Raw genomic sequence first — 11,053 nt, forward strand, 5'->3', positions numbered from 1 at the left:
CCTTCAACCAATGGGGAATGGGAGTTGTAGATGAACGGCCCAGGCACCTCGCCTCTGCTAGGAGGATTCTGAGGTATAGCCTACAATTTCACATGGTTTCTTAGACTGTCCTGTGTAGGACTGAGCCCAGTTTCCTACATGATAACTAACTAATTAACATATCCTCTACTATATTTTTCACCTAGTTGATTTTTCTCCTTTCATTAATTTTCAAACATGGATTTCCAGGGATCACTTCTCAGGGATCACTTCTCAGATACACTACCTGAACCCAAGTCCTTGACAATGAATAAGTTTTCGAGGTACCCAAATTAAGAGATGGGATTAGGTACAAATTTTACTACACATTGTATTCAACAGTGAGAATTATCTTTTCTGGAGAAGAACACTAAAATTTCCAAAAAGAGTCACTCTCACTAAGATTCACAGGAATTTTCAATCATGGAGGCCCTTAGTCTATACAGGGGCATACCAGGATGGAGTACTCCTTCACTTTTAGAGTGAGCAAGGCTGTGACTATCATAAGTGTAGTAGGATAAATAGTCCACACCATCATCTCTGCAATCTGTGAATGTAATACATTACACACGACACAGGAACCTTACAGATGGAAGTAAGCCTTTTGGAGCTTAAAGTAGGGAGATTATCCTGGATTCTTAGGAAAATTGTCCTGGATTATCTGGGTGGAGTCAATCTAAGAACATGAGTTCTTAAAAGAGGAAGAAGGCAGGACAGTCAAAGAGATTCAACGGGAAGAAGAACAAGGAGAGATTCAAAGATTGAGAGGGACTCAAGCTGCCACTGCTGCTTTGAGGATATAGAAAGTACACCATGAGCTGAGGAAGGTGGCAGCCTCTGGGAGGGGGGAATAGCCCTCAGGTTATAGCCAGCAAGGAATGGCAGCCTCAGTCCTACAACTGCAAGAAACTGAATTATGCCAAAAATCTGAAGGAGCAGGCAAAGAGATTCTTCCTTAGGGCCCCCAGAAAGGAACATAGCCTGCAGACACCTTGATTTTAACCCAGTGAGACCCACGTTGGAGTTCTGACCTATAGAAATGTGAGATAATAATAAATTTATATTGATTTAGGTCCTAAAATTTGTTATAATTCATTATGGCAGCAGTAGAAAACTAGTACAATAAGGATTTTGTGAAAATGTTGCAGTGAGGTCAACTGGGAAACTGTGGGGAATGAACTGTGGGGGCTTAAATTCTAGAAAAAGCTCAGTTGACGAGTGAAGATTATTACAAATTTTTTTAACAAATGTAACTTGACAATCACATGCAGGGTAGAGTGGAGGCAGTGGTGAACGATAATAATGATGATACTGAAGAGCAGCCCTTCCCCAGTATCCATCAGTTGAAAGGAACATCCGTTAACATCAATGAATGATCAGGGGTGGAAATTTCCCTTTCGTGGAGATGGATTCTACAGGTGATAAAAATACCACTAAAGTTCATCTGGCTTCCTTCCTCCCAAATTCTTATTCCACGACAATCTTTAGGTGTTAAGTTAGACTTCCTAGAGAGCTTCAAATTAGGAGAGCTTCTTCTGGCTCCATGATCACGCATCACTTTGACAGAGTGGGTACCCATGTATCTCTTATTAGTGAAGAGTTTGGGCTCTAGTTCCTTCACATCCTGTGTGATGCAGTCCCTGTAAATTCATTCTCTGGACCACGTCACCCTGCAGACTCAACCCAATAAAGTGCTGGACCTATGGCTCTGACAATCGACCTTGAAGGAACCAAGTGGGTTGTGGCCTCAATAGTCCCCTACAGTGATCTGTACCCTGGGGTGACCTGGGAAGGGAACCTCTGGGCTGCACATGGTCTCTTCCCCAGAGGGTCAATGGGGCTGGAAGAGAAGAACAGGGTAGGGTGTGAGGGTAGGACAGGGGCCAAAACCTCTTCCAGTAGCACAAATTTCTGTATGTATTGTATAAGTATTATACCTGGCCCTGCCTCAGTTTCCACACTCTCGAAATGGGACTACCTCAAGGTTATTGTGAGGATTAAATGAGTGAAATTTACTTACAGCATTTGGCACAGTTCCCAGTACCTTTTAAGTTATCAATAAATGCTAGTTATTGTTGTCTAAATCCCAGCTATCATTTACTTGCAGTCTCTTTTGGAAAGTTAATTCACTTTTCGGCACCCCTGTATCCTTATCTATAAAAAGGAGACAATAAAGTGGTACCAAACTCAGCTGTCATAAGAAATAATGGAATTAATATTAGTGAAGTGCTTCACACAGTGTGTGCATTTAGTATTTTATTGTTGTGATGTGTTGTTGTTAAGGAGGAGGCCCTTAGCTCTAGGCTAGGCAGGGGGAAGCAAGGATGTTACTTCAGCTTGAGGGTCCTCATTCTCATCAGCAGAGCCCGGGGTCACTGGGGCCTCCAGCGAAATGTCAGCCACTAGGTCATTAACAAAGGAACTCTCCACTGAAGTCAGCACTGGGCAAATGGCTGAAGCAGGGGGATCTCATTTCTTAATTCTGAAAACAGGGCACAGAGGCCTGGAGAAAGAGGTGTACGGGAAGGTGTAGACATGAGATCCATCCATGGCATTGTAGAATGAGACCTCACCAGTCTCGTAGTCCAGGAAGACTCAAACTCTTTGAAGAGGGTTGGCAATTGTCAAGTTGGTCTCGAAGTAAGCGAGAGCTTGATAGTATCTCCTATGAGAAAGCCCCATAGCCCAGAATCCATTCTCCAGTGCCATTTTAACCTCCAATATTTTCTCCACATTCTCCCTACAAATCCCAACACACCACTTTCCTATCCCCGACCTCTGTGTCGCAGAAATGTCTCCCTGACGTGAAGCTCTTGCAGTCAAACACACAGTAATGTTCATAAAATCTCTTAGGATTGTATGGCAGGTTCTGTCATGTGTCTGCCCACCGCAAGCTCCTCTGGTCCTCAGAAACACGGAGGATAGGTTTTGCTCTGTCTGGACCCAGAATCACAGCCACTGCAGAAAGTTTTGGATGGACGTAGGGTCAGTCGTTGTTCCTAGACCTCAGAGCCACAGCCTTCAAGACCTGGGTCTGGTTGAGGAGGTCTGAGCCCAGAGCCTGGTGTCCCCAACCTGCTCTCAATGTGACCCTCTCAGCAATACCAAAATAAAGGCCCAGGGGTCTTGTGTTCAGTGGAGTAGAATGCTGAGGGTCAGGGTTTGTCTGACTCGACATCTGGAGTTGTATCTTTCCATCCATCTTTCTCCTACTTCCATCCCCAAATGACTCTGCCCACCTGTGCTTTATAGTCACATAGATTTACATTTCAATCCTTGCTTTACCACTCATGAACTGAATTATTTTTCTTTTTCTGCAGTCTCTGTTTCCATAGACCACACTTATATAATATCTTTGAACCTCAATTTCCATATCTGAAAAATGGGGATAAAAATACTATTCTCTAGGGTAGAAAAAGACAGCACATGTTTTATGTGGCCCGGGGCTGGGCAGGGAGGAAGTGCCTCATGCTATAATAGCTGACATGCCTTTTCTGTGCTAGAGGCCATGTTAGGGGATTTTTGTGCTCCCAGATCCACTCTCCTCCTTTCTCTACCCTCTTCTGGGCCCCAGGAATCTATCCTCTATGGACAGCATCACTGGGCTCCCTTGCCTCTGGTTACCTGTTGGTTTTGGCCAATGGGAGGTACTAGCTGAAGACTGGAATGCGAAAGAAAAGAGAGGCACAGCATTTATTTTCCCTACTTACTCCTTGCCAGCACCAGATTGTGATGCTCTAACAAGGCGTGACTCCTCTCAGGCACCCCTGTTCTAGTACTACAGCTTCCTCTGGGCTCCAGTAACTGTTCCTTCTCACTATTCCTTCAAGCCTAGGGGAGGTGACAGCTCCCCACTATTGTGAGCCCCAGGACACTTCACATTCCCTTATTGGTTTCCCTTAACCCCACTGCCATTGCTGTAAAGAGTTCCTTTTCTAAACCTTCTGCAACCACCCAGTTTGAAGGTGCCATCATTTTCTTGTTGGTTTCTTGACCAATACATATTAATTACCTTATTTAACATTTACCTCAACCCTCACATAATAGGAATTATGGTTATCATGTAAAAATGAAGAAACTAAATTTCAGAAACCTTAAGTAACTTAAGGACACACAGCAGCAAGAGGTGACATAAGAAGCTTGGGAAAAGCAAAGATCTCTGTGCATTGCCTTCTCTCCTTGATCATTCCACATCCTCACTCTCCCTGCAATATTAGTTCACTCTGCCTCACCTTTCCCTCAGCTCTACCCTACATTCCTCTTCCTTCCCATGAAGATCTGTGGAAGCCCAGGAAAGCAAGCCTCCCTAGTTCTCTGGGCTGTCAACGGGAAGGCCCTGGAGATGGGCACAACTTTGAGACTAGGACTTCAATTCATCCACCTGGAACTCTCCCAGTCATGGGGACTTTTCTTCACAGAATCTCAAGAGCCGGAGAAGAAAAAGGGAATACGGTCCCTCAGGTTGTTGTCCTAGGGAACACACGGTGATTCACTCACCCGCTTAGAAGAAGGCCATCTTCCATTCTTTTTTTTTTTTTTCCTCCCCAAAGCCCCAGTACATAGTTATATATCCTAGTTGTATGTCATTCTAGTTCTTCTATGTGGGATGCTGCCTCAACATGGCTTGATGAACAGTGTCTATGTCCATGCCCAGGATCCCAACTGGCAAATCCCAGGCTGCTGAAACAGAGCTTGCTATGCCACTGGGCCATCCCCACATCTTCCATTCTGAAAGGCAGGAGACACAGATAAGGAAAGGGTATTATTTCTGTTCTTGCTGCCACCCATTCTCCTCACTAAGCTTTTTCTGCCTCCCTGTCTTCAGTTTCTTCCAATATCCAGCTTCCTTCATCTATACCTCTGCCAGATCAGCCATGCATCCTCTCAAAAATGGTGTACTTCCTCCCCTCCGCTATTCTGGGCCTGCAGCCAACATGGCCAGGCTTTGCTAGGGTGTGGGCATGTGTGCTAGCAGAGTGAAAGGTGGCTGAAAATGCCCAGACACTGAATTTAAAAGGTCTTCTCTGATGCTCCAGAAAATCAGTGGTCATATCCTCCACAGAAAATGAGCCTCTGGGCTAGACCTGATTATTCCTACTGGGAATGCTAATGGGTAACACAGCAGAGAAAAGGTTTAAATGCTTAGAACACGTGTGAAACTCAGAGAACATCAGGGTCACTTACCAGCATAGTCCTGAGACTTTTCTCTGCCTACAGTGGAAGAAAGGTAGATATATAACTTCTGAGAAGTGTCCTTTCTCTTCTTTTGCACCCACCTAATCTTTCTTTTTGATCCCCACCTCCACCATTCCTACCTTCTCCCTCTGCCTGTTCAATACTCTCCTCCCCTCTCCTCCTTAATATCAAGTCTGAGATCATCAACTGCATGCTGATGTTACCACAGGCACCATGTAAGTGCTCTCCCAGCTGAGACCCAGCAGATATACTTTGTATGTATATATATACACTCCCATACCTGAACTTGGTGTCACTATGTGTACACGTGTACGTGTATGTGTACTAGAATCCATCTATCTCAGGCATTATGATGTCCTCCCTATTTCTAAAAAGAATAGGCAACTTAATGAGGAAATTTCAGATACTATTTTTTTAAAAGCAATTCTAATATGTCTGTGACAACTAAGCCACTGTGTGGTACTCCTTTTTTTAAACGCACTTTTTCCTCTCCTTTTTCTCTGATTCCCTCATTCTTTTAAATCTTACATTCTTTGTTTTCTTCTCAGTACCCTACAGATTATGTAAGGCAACTAGTGAGTTTCCCAGCATAGGGAAGGCACTTTTTCTACAGAGTTCCATCCCCCTCCTCCTCTTTTCCTTTCGGGTGCGCCCTGGATATTCCCCAGGGCCTTGATGTGCTGAAGAGTCTGTGGACCCCTCCTGGAGAGAGGTAGAAGGCCCTTTTCTCTATTAAAAGAAAAAAAAGACTCCCCAGTGCTTCCCTCCAATCAGCCACCCTTATTTCTTTCTCTCTGGAAAGGGATCCAGGACATTTCAGAGCCCTGGGCAGAGTTAGGGGTGAGGAAAGGGCTTGGGAAATATTGGAGCAGAGAGTCACAGATGCAAATTCAGAGAAAATGTCAGAGCGACTCAGGCATGAGCCATGACAGGCAGTCTATCTCTCATAAGTCTGCCATGGAAGAAACCTAAAAAGTCATGGAGCAGCTTAACACAGAGATCAAGACTGGTTGGATCCCTGGGGGAATTGGAACTTACACAGTACAAGCTGGAGGTACTCTGGAAAATGAGCAGGAAGAAAAATTACTGTTATGGTGATGGAGTGGGGAGGACCTTTGGAAAATAAAACTTACTAATGACCCAGTGCAAGGGTGGGTGTATTGGGTGGGGATGGGGTGAGATCCTCAGGAGTACCCTCCCCTAAGCCAGTACCTTAGGTTCCCTCCCTGCTCTGATACCTCTTGCCCTTTGTTCCTGTTCCTCTTCTGCTCTCTCTTTCTCTTTCTCCTTCTGCTATTGCCATACCAAGTAACCGGTCCCTGAGAGAAGCAGCAGCAAGACTGGCAGGGTCCCTGCAGGTGTGGAGATCCAGGGCTGGGCTCTCCAGAAGAAGGGGTCTGCAATGGAATGGAGCTTTAGCCCCTCATTCCCAGGGCGGGGATCACAGAGTTGATCTCATGATGTTAAATGATCCCTCTCCTCCTAAAGTATCAGGGAACTTAGGGGAAGACTTTAGTCTTAGTATAAAATAGTCTATCACTTGCCTTGAACTGTCTGCTTCTCACATGTGAATAGTAGTTGAGCATCAGAATCATGATTTTTCTAATTTAATTTTTCAATAGGTTACATTTACATAGTTCAAATATCAAAAAAACATAAAAAGTCGTCCAAGTCTCCCTCCTTCATCCCCGCATTTATTACCCTCTCATTAGTCAGCTTAATATGGTTGCTAGAATAGGAAGTTTGGAGCTGGAGGGCCTGTGTTCAAATTCTGGCTCCTCCACTTGACTGGCAGTGTGATCTTGGACTAACTACTTAACCACTCTGTTCCTGGTGTCCTAATCTATAACATGGGGTAATAATAGTACCTGACTTATAATATTAAAGGATTAATTCATGTTTATAAAGAGCCTGACACACAGTGAGTGCTATTAAAGCATGTATTACATTTTTAAAATATAAATATACTCGTATTTTTGCTTTTTTACACCAAAGACAGCATTCTACACAAAATTCTCTGCTTGTGGCTCTTTCTCTTCATCTTGGAGATTCTGCCGTATTAGTACAGAGAGAATGTCTCTGTTTTCTCTCCCAACTGTGCAATATTCCATTGCATAGAAGTTCCCCATTTATGGACTTTTGCATAGTTTCTAACTTTTTGCTATTATAATTAATGCTACAGCAAATAACTTTTTTTTTTTTTTTTTTTGTGAGGAACATCAGCCCTGAGCTAACATCCATGCTGAATCCTCCTCTTTTTTGTTGAGGAAGGCCGGCTCTGAGCTAACATCTATTGCCAATCCTTCTCCTTTTTTTTTTACCCCCCAAAGCCCCAGTAGATAGTTGTATGTCATAGTGGCACATCCTTCTAGTTGCTATATGTGGGACACGGCCTCAGCATGGCCAGAGAAGCGGTGCCTCGGTGCGCCCCCGGGATCCGAACCCGGGCTGCCAGTAGTAGAGCGTGTACACTTAACTGCTAAGCCACGGGGCCAACCCGCAAATAAGCTTTTACATGAGTCATTTCATACGTATGTGAGTATATCTGTCAGAGAAACTCCCAGAAGAGGGATTTTGGATCAATAAATAAGTAGTTTGGAGAAATACTGCTTATTGTCCCCAAAAGAAGTTGTGCTAATTTATACCAAAAATATACCAAATTGTACCAACAAATGTCTAAAAGTGACTATCTCCCCACAATCCTGCCATCAGAATGTGTTATTTACCACCTCAGTTTGTTTTGCGTTGTTTAGTTACCCATTAAAAGTGGAAAATGTTTTAATACACGTTCCTCTGTTGAGTGAGATGGGATATTATCTCCTGTGTTATTTCCTTTTCTATGAACTAATAATTCATATCATTCACTCATTTTTCTATTGGATTGTTTTATATTTTAAGATTAGTTCTTACTATAAGATATCAGTTGTATATATTTTTTTTTTCCCATTTTGTCATTTGTCTTTGCTTAAGGGTCTGGTCTTTACCATTTTCCTCCAATTCTCATTGCTTGTCACAGTTTCTGGCATACAGGAAATACTTAGTAAATATTTGTGACATGAACATCTTTATGGGGAAATGAAACGTCCCTAGAGTAAGAAGAAGGCTCCGGATCCCTGCTCTGCACCTTATATTCACTGTAGAGACACAAGTCAGCAACAGAGAATCACACATCTTCCTTCTTTCAACAGCCACAGCTCAGCACAGTTTATGTGAGGCTAAGCAGGTACTGACCTGCAATGGAAATTCTGGCGGTCTTTTCCCGCCTGAGGTGGGGATTTCTGATGATACAGGATATGCCTTCCCCAGAGCTGTCTTTCAGGATCACAGATGCTGCAACTGCACACAGACCCGCTCCATCTGTAACAAAAAGTGCTGCCACAGCTGGCATGACCTCTCCCTTGGCATCTCTCCACTGTATTTGAGGTTGGGGATACCAGCCAGTGGACGTGCACTCCAGATGGATCCCTCCATCCTCATAACCCTTCATTTCAATATGAAGATCAGAACCCAGCGCTGTGGAAGGATAAATGAGCCTGAGTTCTTTGGAGCCTCCTGTATCAGCGAGAGTCTCAACAGGAATCAAACAACATACTCACATTAGATAATTCAAGAGCTGTTTCATTAAGGAGCTGTTTATAAAAGTGTGGTCATGATGAGGGGACACCTACATGGGATAGAGCAATAGCCCAGGGCCAGGAACAGTGGAGCAGTTACCACCCACCCCTAAACGCAAAAGGAGGTGGAAAAAAAGCCGTTTTGAAGACCTAAAAGAAGAAAGTCACGTAGAGAGGGCATTCTTAAGAGGAGCTGTGATCTTCACGAAGGGAATGCAGCCAGCTAGAGGTGCTCCTGCAGGGAGAAAGCCAGGGGGATAAGTACCTAGCCCTCCTCTCCTTTCTCTCTCCTTCTACCTTCTGCTATGGCTCCCCACTGACTAAACCCAGCCAGGAGCCACAGGGCAAGATTGGGCCCTGAGAAAGAGAAATGCAACTCTTGACATCTGAACATCAGCTTGGTCTTGGTGTTCTGTTGAACATAAGCAATTTCATGGAACATCAACATCAGACATGGGCAGTTTGTCACTATGATGGGTCAAGACAAAAACAAGATCACTCAACAATGATGTTTGAACATAGAGAAAAACAAGAATACTGTCCAAACCACAATCATGACCAAACATTTCCCTGTCCTGGCTATGAGTGAGTCCTGCTCCCTGATCAATTACAGCTTGGGCCTCACTCTAGTCTTCTTCCTGATAAGAGTTATTAATACACCCACCCACCATATCACACCCTCCAACTTCCTGACAGCTTCCAATCTAGAGCAAAGATCGACTTCCATAAACCCTCCCCCAACTCCCCTAACACAAGCCCAAACCTCTATATCAAGTCTGCTCTAACACCGTCTTACTGAGACACCCCACAGTTCCCACATGTCATGCATTCTCCCTGCAACAAGTAATAAAAACAACTTGGACAACTGCTGGTGTGTTCCTGGGGGCCTTTGGTGGGAGAACATTGGTGGCACAGATGCTGTCCTTCAGGTCAGCCTCCCAGGGCCCACAGCAGTGTGCACTGGAGGGGCCACAGAAGCGATATGGAACACAACTGAACCCAAACAACTGTGTGCCAACACTGAGGAGATATTTTCTTCTTCCGATCCCCGACCTTGCAATTCCTCTCTTAGACCCTGGTGGCCAGCATGAGGGAGTTCTTTGCTTGATATTATAGGGTACAGGAGGGATTCTTCCTGGAGGAAAACTGGTGTCCTTCCCAAGGGCCTCAGAGAAACAAAGTGGGAAGGCAGTGGAGGCAGTTCCCAGCGACCAGCCAGGATGCTCTGAGGGGGATTTGGAGCATGAACTCTGCCTCGTCCCAAAGGACCTGTGGAGTAACGAGCTGAGAACAAAACCTGGAGGCTCACCTGCAACCTCCAGCTCCACTGTGGCATTTTCAGAGAAGTTGCCATCTTGGAAATAACACAAGTAGTTTCCATCGTCAGAGGTTCTGACACCATAAATTCAGAGAGTAGCCTTAGCTTCAGTGATGCCAGCTCTTAAAATCGAAGTTCTCCCTCGATACTCTGCCATCTGATTCTCTTCTACTTCTTTCCCATTTGCATACATGCATACTGCCTCCCTAAGGCTGGATCTCACCCACATCAGCTCCATGGTCTCCGTGCCCATCTTCGGGGACAGATGACAGGGCAGATCAGCGTCTTCAGCCACCATGGCCGGGATGGGCTCAGGGGGTCCAATCACAGAAAACTGAGCTGGTCGGTAAAAGGAGAAGCTCCATCAGAGGAAGTTGGAGCCATGAGTGTAAGGGAGAGGGTCTCAGGTAGGGAGAGTGAGGTACAAAAACCCTAGAGAGGAACACAATCCTAACAGAAATACAATCTGTCTTAATGGCATGTGCACTTTCAATTTGGGATTCGACTTCTAGGTATGAGAAGTTGTCAGAGGCTCTCACAGAGCACTAATAGGTAATTGTCTACTTCAGATACATAAAAGCAGAATGTTCCCTACCTGAGCAAGGGGTAAGCAGCTGGACCAAGACGGGGCAGAGAAGGAGGTTGAGCAGAGGGAAGTTTAGGGAACTTGCCATTTTCAACTGTGCTGCAGAGAGACACCATAAATAGTCAGGCAGAAACTATGACCTGGAAGAAGATGGTGAATTCCACAGCAAACCTCCACCTCCCCAGGGTCGATTTGATGAAATACACAGTCACTAGTGTAGTGACTCAAGATCTTCCTCTGCCAAAATATCTGATTGGGAGTCTCTTAACCTTTGAGTTCCAATAGGGAAAATCACACATAAGATTATGTAATGTTAAATGT

At 44.6% G+C, this 11,053-nt stretch overlaps 1 pseudogene; it reads right to left on the minus strand.

Annotated features, from left to right (window-relative positions):
* Positions 1 to 2,487: 2,487 nt before the first annotated feature.
* On the minus strand, positions 2,488 to 10,820 carry LOC131414037 (butyrophilin subfamily 3 member A3-like; annotated as a pseudogene).
* Between the last annotated feature and the right edge of the window lie 233 nt (positions 10,821 to 11,053).

The sequence above is a fragment of the Diceros bicornis genome, chromosome 14 (genome assembly GCF_020826845.1).
Source record: "Diceros bicornis minor isolate mBicDic1 chromosome 14, mDicBic1.mat.cur, whole genome shotgun sequence".
Taxonomy (NCBI): Eukaryota; Metazoa; Chordata; class Mammalia; order Perissodactyla; family Rhinocerotidae; genus Diceros; species Diceros bicornis.